The sequence below is a fragment of the Euprymna scolopes genome, chromosome 2 (assembly GCF_053919585.1).
Source record: "Euprymna scolopes isolate OS-2025 chromosome 2, ASM5391958v1, whole genome shotgun sequence".
Taxonomy (NCBI): Eukaryota; Metazoa; Mollusca; class Cephalopoda; order Sepiida; family Sepiolidae; genus Euprymna; species Euprymna scolopes.
In genome coordinates this window covers 200259646-200278582 of record NC_136483.1, presented here as the reverse complement: position 1 = coordinate 200278582, position 18937 = coordinate 200259646, and the positions used below count along the sequence as shown (strand labels likewise).

The 18937-nt window shown below is 28.4% G+C and overlaps 1 protein-coding gene across 2 annotated transcripts in view; it reads right to left on the bottom strand.

Annotated features, from left to right (window-relative positions):
* Nucleotides 1–18937, bottom strand: part of LOC145301700 (protein SLC31A2-like) — an 84825-nt gene that overhangs the window by 51595 nt on the left and 14293 nt on the right. Inside the window, exon 1 of one of the 2 annotated variants that reach the window (XM_080144596.1) lies at nt 408–1028. The exons of the other annotated variant lie outside the window; for it this stretch is intronic. The gene's annotated coding sequence lies outside the window, so the exon portion shown is untranslated. Of the gene's footprint in view, nt 1–407; nt 1029–18937 lie in introns of those variants that run through there. 2 annotated transcript variants of the gene reach the window in all.

Below are 18937 nucleotides of genomic sequence, written 5' to 3'. Positions count from 1 at the left end.
AACTTATCTTGTCTTTGATAATATTTATTTGTTATATATTTGTTTCCTTTTTCGTTTTGTTGTCTATATTGCAAAATGGGTAAATTTATACAAACACCGTGACAGCGAATTAACCCTAACCCTAACCCTAAACCCTAACCCTAACCCTAACCGTAAACCCTAACGCTGTCACGGTGTTTGTATAATAATACCGCAAAATGACCCAAACCAAATTTAAAGATATTAAAAACTTGTAAATGTAAAAATGGCTGGATTTAAAAGAAGAAGAAGAAGAAGAAGAAGAAGAAGAAAATTAATTAAAAAGTAATAATAAAGGATTGATACGCGGTAAAACAAAAGCATGTTAACAAATTTATCTCCGCCCATCAGCAAGCAACATGCAAATATAAAAATGTAAATGAACTCACCGTAAAATTAAGAATCAGGGTGTTAAAAAATTTTTTTTTTTTTAATATTTAAAAACTATTATAACAGTTTCCGTGGTTTCTGTGAGGTAGAAGATGTTTGTACTTGTGTAGACGCCTGTTTTAGTTGCTTGAAAGTTCCATTTTTCAAAAATTCTTTTTTTAATTTCCTTTTCTTTTTTTTTTTTTTTTTAAAAATGAAATAATCCCCTTTTTTTGTTGTTGTTATTTTTAAAATTTGCTGCTCGTCAAATAAAGTTTTTCATTGCTGTATGCATGATCGCATGTACCCGTTTCCATCACGCGACGAAAGAACAATCCAGCGCATCAAACAAAATCCAAAACGAAAAAAATAAAAATAAAAATCTGTTAATTTCTCACCACTGATAACTGATATTATTCCAAAACTTTTTTTTTTCAGTTCAAACTGATCGTTTAAACAAGATAACGAACATCTTCTTTCTTTTCTGCCTTTTCTTTTTTATTGCGTTTATTGTTACAGATAAGATGTCCATCTTGGCACAAAAAAGAATTGGGTTGCGGCGTTTTATTGCTTTTTTTTTTTTTTTTTTTAATAAAAAATTAAGGCGAGGAAAGTCATAGACAGTACACTCTGCCGATTCTATACTGACCGCCCACTCGCCCCCAACCTTACAATTCAGGTCAACCGTTTGAAAAATAGTAATTGTCTGTATTTTTGAGATGAGGTGTTTTCATTTATTGAGATTGTCGGACTGACCTCCTCATCTTGGTTGTTATAGTCGCAACGTTTCGGCCGTTTTGCCCTCCGGCCTTCATCAGGTGTTTTATATCGAACTGGGGAACCGTTTGTTAGGAATCTCGAACCCAACCCTTTATTATTATTACGGGGTACCGTGTTCGGACTCCAGCTAGGCTTTGGGACATAGTTGCTGATTCTCTGTTTTGAATGTTACTTTTCACTGCCTTCGTTCGTTTGAAAAATCTCCATTTTTTAAAAAATAACGGCAAATATCTAAATCACAGTATTAAAATGTGTTTTTTAGTTTATATTATTATATGAGGAATCATTGAGAGTTAAAATCTATTGAGAAATACATATACTGTGTTGAGAAATACACACTTTAAATATCTAAACATTAAATAAAGTTAACCAATATGACCCAAATGAGACGGCCATTTTGGATAAATTACCCAATATTTACATATTTAAAGCATGCGTTTTTTAACATGTTTTATTAACTGTTTGCTCTTATATATATATATATATATATATATATATATATATATATATATATATATATATATATTATATATATAATATATATATTATATTTCTAATATATATATAATATATATAATATATATAATATATCTATAATATATATAATATATATAATATATATATAATGTATATTTATAATATATATAATATATATCTATAATATATATAATATATATATATCATATATGTTAAGTTTTGATACATTGTGTTGAACAAAGATGGCGGCGTAGTTCAGATCAGTAACCAAGATGGCGGCCAAGAATTAAATGCGGTCCGTGACGTAGTTAACCTCTTAAGTTCTGAGATATTGTGTTGAACAAAGATGGCGTTCAGCTTATATCTTTTGTCCTTTTCCCCTGTGCACACACATCACAATTTGGGAGATCGTCTGAAGGCATTATTTTCATGCCTTCGACTACATTTGGTAATTTTTTAATATCAGCTGTATTGCAGTGTCCTAGAATTTTATGCCAGGTTTCCAAGTCGTGACTGGCAGTTTTTGAGGGAACCATACTTTTTAAATAATATATTCGGCCATTTTCTTTAATGTCAAATACAGTTCCATTGGGTAATATCAATTTTGATGTATTTTGGCCAAATCGTATATTCGCGCCTTGTTTAATTTCAGCCTGCACGGAAAATATGTCTTGCTTAAATGTAGGTATGAACAGAGCATTTTTTAGAACACGGTTACAGATTTCGCCTTTATTATTTTTTAGGTATATTTTAGCATCGCCTCTTTTCAAGACTATCATTTATTTGACTACCGTCGGCAAGTTCGACAAAATGACTTTGAGGATTAAAGTTGGAATCAAAATTAATAAAATCAGATTCCTTGGTGATAACGTGCGCTGGAGCACCACAGTCTACAATGAGATTTTTACCGTTTGTCGTATTGTCAAAGTTACATGTGAATAGAAATGTATGTTCTTCCTCAAACGTTCTCAACGTTTTTTACGGAGTCCATTTTAGAGCGTTTATATCGACATTGGAAAATTTCGTGGTTGGGTCGTCCACAATTATAGCAGATACTTTTATTCTTTTTCTTGGGAAAATTACTTTTGGGGAATACGTTGCGGTGAGGTGCGTAATTTGGCGGTGTCTGCTTTCGAGAAGCATTTTTGAACTTCATAATATTGCTGGAGTTATTATTGTCCACGAGCATACGATTAGTCTCTTCGTAACTGCGCAATGCCACTTTAAATTCGCTGAAATTTATGGGTTTGCTTTCCGAGTTATAACAGTTGTAAATGGTTTAAAATCGGCTGGAAGTCCCTTGAGGGTCATTGATATCGCTTATTATTTCCCCTGAGAGTTTTAAGGCATTGGCGGTTGTTTCTGCCCTTATAACGTAGTCAGTAATCGTTTCACCCTCGTTACGTTTCAGAGACGTTAATTCTGTATATAGGAATATTATTTTCGGTTTCCCTTTTGATAAATAATGTTTTCTTAATATGTTCAATGCTTTCCTACCATCATCCGATGCGTCTCTTATAATCAGAGACAGACTTTTATCGTCTAAACATTGAATAAGTTCTGCAAAAACAGTTGCGTTCTTTTCGAGAAATTCAGGATCGTTTGGATTCTCTGTTGGAGATTGTATGACTTTGTGTAGTTTTCGAATTCTTAGATATTCCAAAGATTTCACCTGCCACAATTCGAATTTAGATTCCGATCAGTCAAAGAAAAGACGGTGGCTGGGCGCATAACCTGTTAAGTTTTGAGACATTGTGTTGAACAAAGATGGCGGCGTTGTTCAGATCAGTAACCAAGATGGCGGCCAATAATTAAATGCGGTCCGTGACGTAGTAAACGGCGAACTGATTGAATCCAAAATTCGACAATTTTTATAATAATTTTGGGACGTTTTGATTGGTTGTTTAGTACAGCCGTTTGTTATAAAAATGATTGGCAAATCCATTCATCTCATACCCCGATTATAGGTCAAAAACATTATACAATATATATATATATATATATATATATATATATATATATATATATATATATATATGATATATATATATAAAATATAATATATATATATTATATACATAATATATATAATATATATATATATTATATATATATTATATATTATATATAATATATATATATGTATGATATATAGATATATAATATATATATAACTTTTATATATTATATATAATATATATATAGATATATAATACAAATAATATATATAATATAAAAAATATGTATATATATGATATATATATATATAATATATATGATATATAATATATATATATAGTATATATAATAATATATATAATACATATATATATAGTATTTATAATATATAATATATAAAATATCTATAATATAATATATATAATATAATACATATAATATATATATAATATAATACATATAATATATATATAATACAATATACATAAAATATATATAATATAATATATATATAAAATATGTATAATATAATATATATAAAATATGTATAATATAATAATATATATATAACATATATACTATATATAATATAATATATATAATATAATGTGTATTATATATAATATATATAATATATATATAATATATATAATATAATATATATATGCTATATATATAATATATCTAATATAATATATATAATATATAATATAATATATAATATAATATATACATAATATAATATATATATAATATACAATATAATATATGTAAAATAGCATATAATATAATATATATAATATATATAATATAATATATATATAATAATCCATACAATATATTATATATATTATAATATATATAATATATACAATATAATGCATATATATATATATACAAAATAATGAATATATATACATATACAATATAATGCATATATATACATATACAATATAATGCATATATATACATATACAATATAATGCATATATATACATATGCAATATAATGCATATATATACACATATGCAATATAATGCATATATATACACATATGCAATATAATGCATATATATACACATATGCAATATAATGCATATATATACACGTATGCAATATAATGCATATATACACATATGCAATATAATGCATATATATACATATGCAATATAATGCATATATACACATATGCAATATAATGCATGTATATACATATGCAATATAATGCATATATATAAATATGCAATATAATGCATATATATAAATATGCAATATAATGCATATATATACATATGCAATATAATTCATATATATAAATATGCAATATAATGCATATATATACACGTATGCAATATAATGCATATATATACATATGCAATATAATGCATATATATACATATGCAATATAATGCATATATATAAATATGCAATATAATGCATATATATACATATGCAATATAATGCATATATATACATATGCAATATAATGCATATATATAAATATGCAATATAATGCATATATATAAATATGCAATATAATGCATATATATAAATATGCAATATAATGCATATATATAAATATGCAATATAATGCATATATATAAATATGCAATATAATGCATATATATAAATATGCAATATAATGCATATATATAAATATGCAATATAATGCATATATATAAATATGCAATATAATGCATATATATACATATGCAATATAATTCATATATATAAATATGCAATATAATGCATATATATACACGTATGCAATATAATGCATATATATACATATGCAATATAATGCATATATATACATATACAATATAATGCATATATATACACATATACAATATAATGCATATATATACATATACAATATAATGCATATATATACACATATGCAATATAATGCATATATACACATATGCAATATAATGCATATATATACATATGTAATATAATGCATATATATAAATATGCAATATAATGCATATATACACATATGCAATATAATGCATATATATACATATGCAATATAATGCATATATACACATATGCAATATAATGCATGTATATACATATGCAATATAATGCATATATATAAATATGCAATATAATGCATATATATAAATATGCAATATAATGCATATATATATACACATATGCAATATAATGCATATATATACACATATGCAATATAATGCATATATATACACATATGCAATATAATGCATATATATACACATATGCAATATAATGCATATATATACATATGCAATATAATGCATATATATACATATGCAATATAATGCATGTATATACACATATGCAATATAATGCATATATATACACATATGCAATATAATGCATATATATACATATGCAATATAATGCATATATACACATATGCAATATAATGCATATATACACATATGCAATATAATGCATATATATACATATGCAATATAATGCATATATATAAATATGCAATATAATTCATATATATAAATATGCAATATAATTCATATATATAAATATGCAATATAATGCATATATATACATATGCAATATAATTCATATATATAAATATGCAATATAATTCATATATATAAATATGCAATATAATGCATATATATACATATGCAATATAATGCATATATATACATATGCAATATAATGCATATATACACATATGCAATATAATGCATATATATAAATATGCAATATAATGCATATATATACATATGCAATATAATGCATATATATAAATATGCAATATAATTCATATATATAAATATGCAATATAATTCATATATATAAATATGCAATATAATGCATATATACACATATGCAATATAATGCATATATATACATATGCAATATAATGCATATATACACATATGCAATATAATGCATATATATAAATATGCAATATAATGCATATATATAAATATGCAATATAATGCATATATATACATATGCAATATAATTCATATATATAAATATGCAATATAATGCATATATATACACGTATGCAATATAATGCATATATATACATATGCAATATAATGCATATATACACATATGCAATATAATGCATATATATACATATGCAATATAATTCATATATATACATATGCAATATAATGCATATATATAAATATGCAATATAATGCATATATATAAATATGCAATATAATTCATATATATACATATGCAATATAATGCATATATATACACATATGCAATATAATGCATATATATACATATACAATATAATGCATATATATACATATGCAATATAATGCATATATATACATATGCAATATAATGCATTTATATACATATACAATATAATGCATATATATACATATGCAATATAATGCATATATATACATATGCAATATAATGCATATATATACATATGCAATATAATGCATATATACACATATACAATATAATTCATATATATACATATGCAATATAATGCATATATACACATATGCAATATAATGCATATATATACATATGCAATATAATGCATATATATAAATATGCAATATAATGCATATATATACATATGCAATATAATGCATATATATAAATATGCAATATAATTCATATATATAAATATGCAATATAATGCATATATACACATATGCAATATAATGCATATATATACATATGCAATATAATGCATATATATACATATGCAATATAATGCATATATACACATATGCAATATAATGCATATATACACATATACAATATAATGCATATATATACATATGCAATATAATGCATATATATACATATGCAATATAATGCATATATACACATATACAATATAATGCATATATATACATATGCAATATAATGCATTTATATACATATACAATATAATGCATATATATACAATATAATGCATATATATACAATATAATGCATATATATACAATATAATACATATATATATACAATATAATACATACATATATACAATATAATACATATATATATATATGCAATATAATACATGTATATATTGCAAGTCTCTAGCAGGACTAAAGTACCACATACGTCTAAGTGAATGTCGACACGCTGAGTTCTAGACATTCAAGTCAATTGTCGAAGTCTCATACGTCGAAAATCGACGGAGAGTCCATCATCATCATATACAATATAATACATATATATATACAATATAATACATATATATACACACACAATATAATACAAATATATATATATATATATATACACAATATAATACATATATCTAATCAGAATATAATACATATATCTATATGCACAATATAATGCATATATCTATATACACATATAATGCATATATATACACAATATAATGCATATATATACACAATATAATACATAGATATATATACATACATATATATATACATATATATATATACATACATATATATATACATACATATATATATACATACATATATATATATACATACATATATATATACATACATATATATATACATACATATATATATATACATACATATATACATATACATACATATATACATACATATATATATACATACATATATATATATACATACATATATATATACATATATAATACATATATACATATATATATACATATATAATACATATATACATATATATATACATATATAATACATATATACATATATATATACATATATAATACATATATACATATATATATACATATATAATACATATATACATATATATATACATATATAATACATATATACATATATATATGATTGATATGTAGTTTGCTTGAAGCATTGCGTGGGATAGGTATGTAAAAGAGATTTAGAAGGCTGTGACAATGCGAGGAATGAATTATAGTCGCTGTCGGTAAGAGGAGACGAGAACAAGTGGCGATTTACAAATCAATAAGTATATATATATATATATATATATATTTTATATATATATATATTTTTTTCAGTTGTATGGTAAAATGTCTTACTTGTAATTCATGCGACGTATTCCATTATTAATTTCGGAAAAATTTTCCCTTTTCAAATAGTGTGCGTAACAGGTCGATTCAAAGCATGCTGGATGAAGGGCCAGAAGTTGTGTAGCTATGTGAGGCCTCGGGGCAAATGTGAGTAGGGGATTTGTGTATGATATGATTAGGTAATTAACATGTTTATAAATTTGCTAGTTGTATTTGTCTTTATTTTTATTTTATTCACTTATTTATTTTTTTTGGGTTTATATCTTGTTTTAGCGTGAGCTTTTTTATGTTTCTCTGTTATGTTTTCTTTATCATTATTATTATTATTATTATTATTATTATTATTATTATTTTCTGCTGATGTGTGGGTGTCTCTGCTTTTCTGGGTCACTTAAGTCGCTGCTGGGCTACGTCCGGTCGGCTACTGTAGGGGCGGGTTGTGAAAGAGGAGGAGAGGTCGGGGTCGGCAGCTGGGTGTTTAGGTTAGTGTTGCTGGGGGTAGGAAGATAGGTGAGGGGAAGGGAAGGGGAATAGGGGTGACATTCTTTGGGAGTTGTTAATTTGTTTATGTTCATGAGTGTTAGTAGATTTTTATATTTATTTATTTATTTTTATTCTAATTGGTTTGTATTATTTCGGCTAACTTTTAATTTTAGTTGGTTTGTATTAACTTTTGATTTTAGTTGGTTTGTATTACTTCAGTAACTTTTAATTTTAATTAAATTTTTTTTTAAATTAAATATATATAGGTTTTAGAGTAATTCGAAAAAAAAAAGACAAAAACAAATCACAAATAAAATATTTAGAAATTTAAAAAGAATCGAAATCGGAATCGGGAATCATATCGGATCGAGAATTTAAGACAGAATCGGTAATTGAATCGGAATCGGGAAAAAAATTTGGAATCGTCCCATCACTAGTATATACACATATATACATATATACGTGTACATACATGTATGCACATACGAATACACCCCCCCACACACATATATATATATATATATATATATATATATATATATATATATATATATATATATATATGTATGCACCTAGGGGAACTGACAAAAGAACACCGGACAAAACCCACCAACTAATTAAAGCAAAAACAGATAAAACCCCAAATGAATCAAAAACATTAAAAATCACTTTCTATATTTTTATTTTAATTTAATTACATTTAGGAAAATTAGACATCGGGGAACTAATTTTGGCAAGGTATGAAAATTAAGCATCATTGGAAAAACGTTAATTGCAGATAGAGTTTAAGACCATTCTTTTAGACGATATATTTTTAAGGAGATTTTTCTTGTATTATCTTTTACAATTATTATATTAATAAAAAAGTAAAAAAAATTAAAATCCTATTACCAGAATTAATTCATCATAATAAATTTCGGTTTAATCATAAATACATCAGTGATTATAAAATTTTGTTAATAGTTTGAAAAAAAAACAATTACTCAGTGATTGTTCGAAACTTGACTGAAACTCGGCAGTATTTAAACTATCGAATAGAAAGCCACTTAAATAGTGTTTGAGGTGTTGCGCTTAGTTCCCATTTAAAATTATATACCTTGATATGACGATCATAAAATCTGTTTACAGTCGATTTTTATTCCGTACTTGCTTAATGTTTCTACAATTCCAAAATTACGTAAATTTCTGTTGCTAACTTTCCGTTGTATCATTTCATTATCTACCCTGTAACCTCTCTCCCACAGAAGAGACGTTGCGAGCCTATCCTTGTTTTATCGTTATTTCCATGGAAAGTGCTCGTCTGAACTCCAGTCTCTGGTCCCCCCTCGCCAATCTTTCACGAAAAACATCCGTCTAGCTGAATCCACTGTGAAAAATGTCCCCCACTCTTTATCTGTGCCTAAATCAAAACGTGGATTCCATGATCAAAGCTTCATTCTTAGAACTGCACGCCTGTGGAACTCTGTTCCGTCTGCCTGCTTCCCACCTGACTACAACTTGGATGTTTTCAAGTCCAACATTAACAAATTCCTAATGAACCGCCCCCTTAAGTAAACACTTCCGGGCCTTGATAAGTGGTGACCACTGTGTAAAAAGAAAAGTATTTTTCTTGACAAAAGTGTTGTGTGCAGCTCATAAAATAGGACCACATTTTTATGATTCCGATATCTCTTAAAGTCCCAATGTTTTCGACATAAAATTTCAGATTTTTTTGTTAGCTTATTTATTTACCCTCTTACAATGCCGTCCCCTGATACGTGCCGCCCGGGGAGGACCGCCCTCCGCCCCCCCCCTTTGCTATGCCACTGTCCATTAACCTCATCAGAAGAAATAGCAACATTTTTATTTCTAAAATTCAAAATGGCGTAATGGAAACATTGTAAGGTATTTACAGCTTCTCTTCCAATTTTCGGATTTTTAATCATGTCAAAACGCACTTTATTTCCTTTTGACGGGTTGATTGTTTCTATTTCTTCTGATTAGTTAAGGGCATAATAGATTCACTGATTGATATAATAATTAAGTGATTGATTTTGTGCTACGAAACAGATACTGTCAAGAATTGTAAATGTCAACTGCATTAAAGGAATAAATTATAAGATGGTCAACATAATGAACTTTGGAATATAGTCTTTTGTCATTTATTCACTCTCTCTCTCTCTCTCTATATATATATATATATATATATATATATATATATATATATATATATATATATATATATATATATATATAACGTTCAAATATATTGATAAGATAAACTTAATGCAATATATTTTCAAATGCTCCCAATACAAAAACGAGCCTTATAAATATACATTATATAACTATTTTAAGTGACTTACATAGATACAGTTACGTTTTAGTATTCACTATGCATTATCAGGGTAGAAGTTTTAATGGATATAACTCGCCGAAAAAAGTCAGAATCAAATATTTCAGACAATCAAATTTTATTTAGAAAAAAAAAAAACTGCATGAAGATTCCATAACTCACGAATATCGATGAAGTATTTTTTTTTTTATTTATTTAAGAAAATAAAATTTTACGATTTTAAGCGATTAAGTATTTTTAGCAGAAACTGATGAACTTTTGATTCTGGAGAGGTTGTTAAGGAGGTGGTAACCAGGGATGAATTTCGAAATCAATCAAATATGGCGACTGATTTCTCTCGCATCGAGTTATAAAGTCATAAAATTTGATTTTTTTAATTAAAAAAAATGCTTGATCGAATTACGTGAATTTTAGTCGTGCCGAGTACATACACCATAAATTCTTTTCTGCAGGTTCTTTCAAATTTTCATTACAAGTGCAGATCTAGATTGGTCCTAGGAGACGCATTCCTCCTAAGAATTGCTTCCTCTTTTAGCACTCATAAAAAAAAACCTTTTTCAGAGTTTTGGAGCAGTTGTTCCTCCCTAGTTTAAACAAACTGCAGTTCTCACCTTACGGGTAAATAATAGGTCGATGAATAATTCATTGCGGAGTGCATGGGGGACTGATCACGAATGCGGGGGAGAGGGTAGGTTTTAATCAAAACAACGCAACAATCGGCAAATGGAGAACGGGTCACTTCGATTGTTTGTTGTTTATTAGAAATCGTATTGATAGATTGCCTTGGTTATCTTGTTATATTCGTTAAGTTTAGTGACCTGTTAACTCAACAAATTCCTGATTCTTCCTACCCTCAACCATGTCACGCATAAATTATAGAAACTCAAAATAAGGTTGACTTTATAAAAATATTTGCTTTAAAAGTATAAACAAAGTCACGCGACATTATTTTGAAAGAAACATTTGGGGGGGGGGGTTGCACTTCCAGATTTCAAACAAAAACATTTTATTTAACCAAACCAATTTTTAGTGCATATCAATCAAGCCATTTTTTTTCTTTCATAAAATAACAATTATCGCAACTAACGAGATTTGTGGAAATTACGAGTTTTTTTTTTTTTAATTAAAATTAAACATTTTTAACCCTCAAATTTATTTCAATTTTTCAAATTTCGACAATATTTTGATTTTAAAAGTAAAAGCACAGATAAAATATTCATTTTTTAAAACTTTGACCCATTTTTCTTCCTACAATTGGCACTTCTGCATTATACAGACGGCGACAGAATTAAAGCAACATTGGATTTTTTTTTAATGAAACATGTTTAGAATAAAAACAACATTGGATATTTTTTCTCTTTTTTCCGAAACATTTTTTGAATTAAAGTAAAATTGTCACTGAACAAAATATAGTTTTTATTCTTTGCAGGTCAACTATATATTAATTTTAATTTTTAAATTAATAAACAATTTTTATGGAGAGAAGTGCAACCTGGCGACAGTTTCGTGAAACTCCTAAAAAAAAAATAAATAAATAAAAAAATGGCCGCCGCCCGTTTAATGCAAAAGTGCCCTACGATTCTTTGATAATAACTTTCTTCAAAAATTTTTATTAAAAAAAATCAGTTTTCTTCTGCTTTTTGTTTACGTGTACAAAGACACTTGTATTGATACTACTACTACTACTACTACTACTACTACTACTACTACTTCACACGCACATTGTCAGAGTGTCGGTTGTTCTCATCGAGGTGGGGGGAACAAATTAATTATTACAGAAATATTTTTTTTTAATCCACGATAAAATCTTTAAAAATCCACTTTGCTCTCCTCAACCCTGTTGTAACCGAGTATTTAAAAAAGTCTTTTTTAATGTACAATTTTTAAATTGAAAAATTAATGTAAAATTAAAATTTAATGTACTTTTAAAAAAAATATATTTTTCTTGTTTTTTTTTTGTAAAGCATTTTTTAAATTTTAAGGCTCTTAATTGATCATTGTCAGCATCCGATGGCCGATCACTACGCTCATCATCTTCAAGACATCTAAGCTTCAGCCTCTGTCCCATCGACGAAACGTTGCATCCCTCTGCCTGTTCTACAAGTATTTTAATGGTGAATGCTCTGACGAACTGCAGGCACTTGTGCCCCCACGACGTAGACACCCTCGACAAACCCGACAGGCAGCTAAATCCCACCCCCACACAGTAGAGATCCCTAGATGTAAAAGATCTTTCTACTCCAGTAGTTTCTTCCCCAGAACCGCTAGACTCTGGAATTCCATTCCAGGTCCCTGCTTCCCTAACTGTACTGACATGCAGAAGTTCAAGTGCAACGTGAACCGACATCTTGCTGCCCAAATCCCTACATAGTGCCCCAGTAGTTGCTGCCCCTGATAGTAGCCCCCTACACCAAAGTGACAATGTGCCTTGTTTGGGGTGAAAATGTAATAAAAAACTAAAATAAAAAAACTCATCGCCGCCACGAAATTATTTAAAACAACACTGTGCTGTGTATTAAGTAGTTGTTTATGGGTCAAACGCTTCGTTGATATCGCAAACTGTTTCAGCAGCTTTTCGGCCTAGCTTGAATTGCAATAAGAAAATTGTGCCAAGTTGCTTTTTTTCCATCTGATATTCAACGTTCTTAAAAGAAGACATAATTGTTTTAAAATGTTAAGATGTTTAAGTTAAAGAATTAGATAGATCGAAAAATGTTCTTCAAAATGATAAAGTGAAGGTATTATAACGAAAACTTATTTGAAAATACATCATTTGAAATAAAAATTAAAAATTCCGCAAGAATTTTCTTCTCAACCTAATATATATATATATATATATATATATAAATATATATATATATATATATATATATATATATATTAGGTTGAGAAGAAAATTCTTGCGGAATTTTTAATTTCAAATAATATATATATACTAGCAATATATATATATATATATATATATATATATATATATATATATATATACTAGCAAAAGTACCCGTCGTTGACTGGGTTCAGCAACAGCCTACAGAAAATGGACTCTGATTTATGAAAGTATGATAGGTTATGAAAAGGAAGGGTTGTAAAGAGATAGCTTCCAATTTGGAGGTATCAAAACCTAGTCTTCTAATAAAGCAGTTAATTCTAAACATTATGTTACATATTGGGACCCTATGGCGGAAGGTAGATATTATGTTAACTAGTATGAATTTCGAGAGGGTGTCATTAAGTACATGTTGAAACAGCCGATGAACGGAGATGGACTCAGTGCACCTAGCGTAATTGATGTGAAGTTCCAGCTGTTAGCTTCATAGACAAAACATGTTAGAAGCAGGTATTGAATTATTGAATAGAAATTACATCACGTATTCAACACAAAGTTTTCCGGTCAGTTTGCGGTGAAGAAGCGGCCACACTAGACGTGCCCAACGATGTAGGGAACTAAGTGAATCTTTTCAAGATTGTTTGTCAACTATTTTTTAAGACTAAGCATAAAAATTAAATTAGAAGGAATTAATTTCAGCCTTTCTTTTATGAGGAATTAATTTTTGTCTCTCCCCTTGTAAATTTACTTCTATCCTTAATAAAAACCTTTAAAACTGCCAACAAGTATCTTCTTGCTTCCGTACATAAGTTTTATTCGTCTTGAGTTTACAGAAAATCACAACCACTAGAGGATCAACAGCCACACATACAAACAACAACCAAAGAATGAAGACCCACGCACGTATGTAAAAAGATTTTTATTTAATTGATTTGTTTCTTGGTTTCTCATCAGCGATAATCCACAAATGCACGAGTACGTGTTTGCTAAAGACATACCAGTGTGCATTTGTGTGAAAACATAATGTGCCTTCCATGTGCTTTCCTTCATTGGACGTTTATATTGTTGATGAAAATGTTGCAAGTTGAACTCGACATGCCGCGCCCAGAGTCCACGCCTGTAATAATTACACCACGTCACTTCCAGCTTCGAATTAAATCAAAACAGACAGGTTTGATGGGATTAGAGATACGAGAGAGAGAGAGAGAGAGAGAGAGAGAGAGAGAGAGAAGGGGTAGAGAGAAAAGGAGGAAGAGAGAAGGGGAGAAGGGGCGGGAGAGGAAAGCGAGATCATTGTGAATGTAAAATGCCGGAAAATGATTTACGAATCTGATAAGGTCAAAGAATTGAAAATGTTAGACGCGTCTAAACATCATAACGTGAGGTATAGTCGGTCGGTCTGCTTGTCAGACTTAAATTTTAAATAACATTTTGTTTTTACTTGAAGTTATATTACTTTATTTTACGAAGTCCTTTTTATTTGCCTCCCCACGAGGGTAAAGTTAGTTAGACACAAGGTCGGTTTTTGATTTGGGAAACAAGCAACTCCTCAAAAAGGAAGACTCTGGATTAGAGCATAAAAATTCACTAAGTCTAGAAAGATTTTTACTTCACTGGCCGAAGATAGAATAGACTAAGATATAGCATCAGGACAGATACTACACTTTGTTCCTAGCCGAAAGGAAGTTCTGTTTTTATTCGAGATGGGGTTTAAATGCATCCACGTATATGTTTGTCCGACTGGATGCTATTTTATTCGTTTCATCGTGTATTAAATTAATTGCAAAACTTTAGTTTTGACGCAACTTAACTTGCTAAGTGGTCGGTTCTTAGTTGGAAACTTGCTAAGTGGTCGGTTCTGTCGGCAACCCGAAAACAAGAAAAACTCGCCATGAAGAATAACATATTTCTTGCAGCACAGGTGTGTAAAAATAACAGCAGGAACATTAGTCAGCCGTGAGACTGCATACGTTTGCTTGACAACGTAAGGATGGGTAATATCTTATCTGAGCCTTACTTCATATTGTTTGAAGTATTCTTGAAATTATGAAAACGTTCGTCACTCAAAAAGTATTTATCTCAAATTAAGCTCAAACTTTGCATAGTAATTACTGATATCAAAAACCATAAAATCCATATAACAAATATGGAACCATGGGAAATTGAAATTCAGTCAAAATCAACGTCATACAATATGTGGGATAATCGAAGTTATAGGCAAAAGTTTTACTTTCAAATGTAACCTTGACCTTTTATCTTGCTATCCCAAAATTAAATCAGTTCTAAGTTAAAGCATAAGAAAAAAATTGTTACGAATTCTAAAAAAACAAAAAAAAAAAAAGAACTCGCTGTGAAGCAAATATTTATTGGAACCCAGGTGTATAATAATAATAACGAATAATATTAATAATATTAATAATAATAATGTATACTACTAATAATAAGAACGAATAATAATAATATTAATAATAATGAACACTACTACTAATAATAATAACGAATAATAATAATAATAATAATAATAATAATAATAACAATAATAACAACAACGGATAATAATAATAATAATAATAATAATAATAATAATAACGGATAATAATAATAATAATAATAATGTTTTGAGGAGAACATAATTGAGTAATTCGACTGGTGTAAAGTCATTTTGGAAATTCATGCTTTTTTTCTGTGAGGTGAATTAGTTAACTAGTGTGGATTTTTACAAGGGTCATATTTGGTGCATATTATGATAACCTTAATCAGCAAATAGAATTGTTCCAAGACGCGAATGGCGTAAAGTTGAGGCAGGGAGTAACAGGTCAAACGATAGACAAAATAGTTGAATGATGACAAATGACGTCACGTTTTGGAGCTAGGAGAAAGGCAAGATTTTAGAATCCGTCTCGCCGCGAAAGCCGCGCGAATGAGACACTGCCAACAATGTAGAATAATCTAAGCAGAATGTTACTTTGATGACAGTAAGTTAGAAAGGAAACAGTTACGTTAATATTAGTATCTATCCAGAGTTCATTCTCTCCAAATAAAACCTTGAGAAAAAAAAAACTGTGTGAACATCTCCCTGTGTACATTTTCTTAACAAAAAGAAGCTTGTTTCTATAGCAACAACTAGACGAAAAGGGAACAACGAAAAGAAGCAGAAAGCGTCTAAAAGACCAGCACGTATAAACACCCTGCACGTATGTGACGGCGACGACGAAAAGAATCAACTATAAATGTATGCATGAAAACGATTAATTTGCTATTGAAATTGTTACATTGTATTGACGCGACTTAGTTGGTAACTTGCGTAAGCAGTTCTGTTGGAAGATCCAAAACAACAAAAACATGTCATGAACAATAACAAATATTTTTTATTTCTTTTTTTATGTAAATTTCTCCAGACAATGCTTGAAACCACTTGATGCCAGAAGCTAACACGAACGAAACTATCAAAAAGATAGGATTGCATATTGGACTTGGTCTTAAAAAGGCCAATGCTATAAGTAGGGAGAAAACAGTTATCAGGAAGAAAGTTTCCAAACGTACAGTTCTTGGAAAAAGACTACTGGAATATAATGTTTTTATTTTATCGAAGTAGAGAGTGTATTCTTCGTTGGCTAGTATACTTTAGGGGATATAATTTTAATAGGATTCAAGGAATATAAAACCCGAGTCAACAGAAACTTTTATAACACTCAGTGTGAATCGAAATCTGGTTCCCTATTTACCAGATCGTTAAACGTTCGGACAATGTAGCTTCATTTTTCATGTATCATGACATCTTATGGGCTGGGGCATTATCATTCGCTGGGTTTGAATTAGCATTTTCCGAGCTAAACGCTTAATTAATTTTCAGTTGTTTGCAAATTTCAGACAATTCTGTAGAACATACGCCATAACAGTATTTATAGAAAACTCTGAGTCAGGAAATTAAAAAGTAAACAATTAGTAAAAATAACAGTAGCCTGTCTCTCCCTCAAATCCATTCTCACCAAATAAAACCTTTAAGAAAATTCAGCAAACGCCTTTTTATGTCCCTCTTCTTCCTGAAAAGAAGCTTATTTCTATAGCAACCACTAGGCGAAAAGGGCACCATGAAAAGAAACGGAAAACATCTAAAAGACCAGCACATATAAACACTTTGCAGGTATATAATATATATATATATATATATATATATATATATATATATATATATATATATATATATATATATATAGATAGATAGATAGATAGATAGATAGATAGATAGAGAGAGAGAGAGAGAGAGAGAGAGAGAAATACATCCATACACAGTACCGAGTCGCTGTATCACAGCTCATCATTGTAGCTAGACTAGCAACTACCTCAAGCCAGGTTTGAAACTCAGCCACCTAGGCGACAGTTGGCGCTTCTAACCGTTACGCTAGTCGGCTGCTGTTCAGAGTGGTATATGGAATAATAATATTCAAACATTGTCCAAACGCCTAAGCTCCATTTGACTACATAAAGAGAATCGCTTAATACGCTAGTGGCAGTTTGCTTATGAATTTCCCAATATACGCAATTCAAGAAAGCGAACATTTTTAAACACGTTTAAGACGTACCATATATCAAATAAAATATGATTGTATTATAAATATACTTGGGGTATATAAATCATTTACAAATTATATATCATTTGTAAACGATTCAAATACTCCAAGTA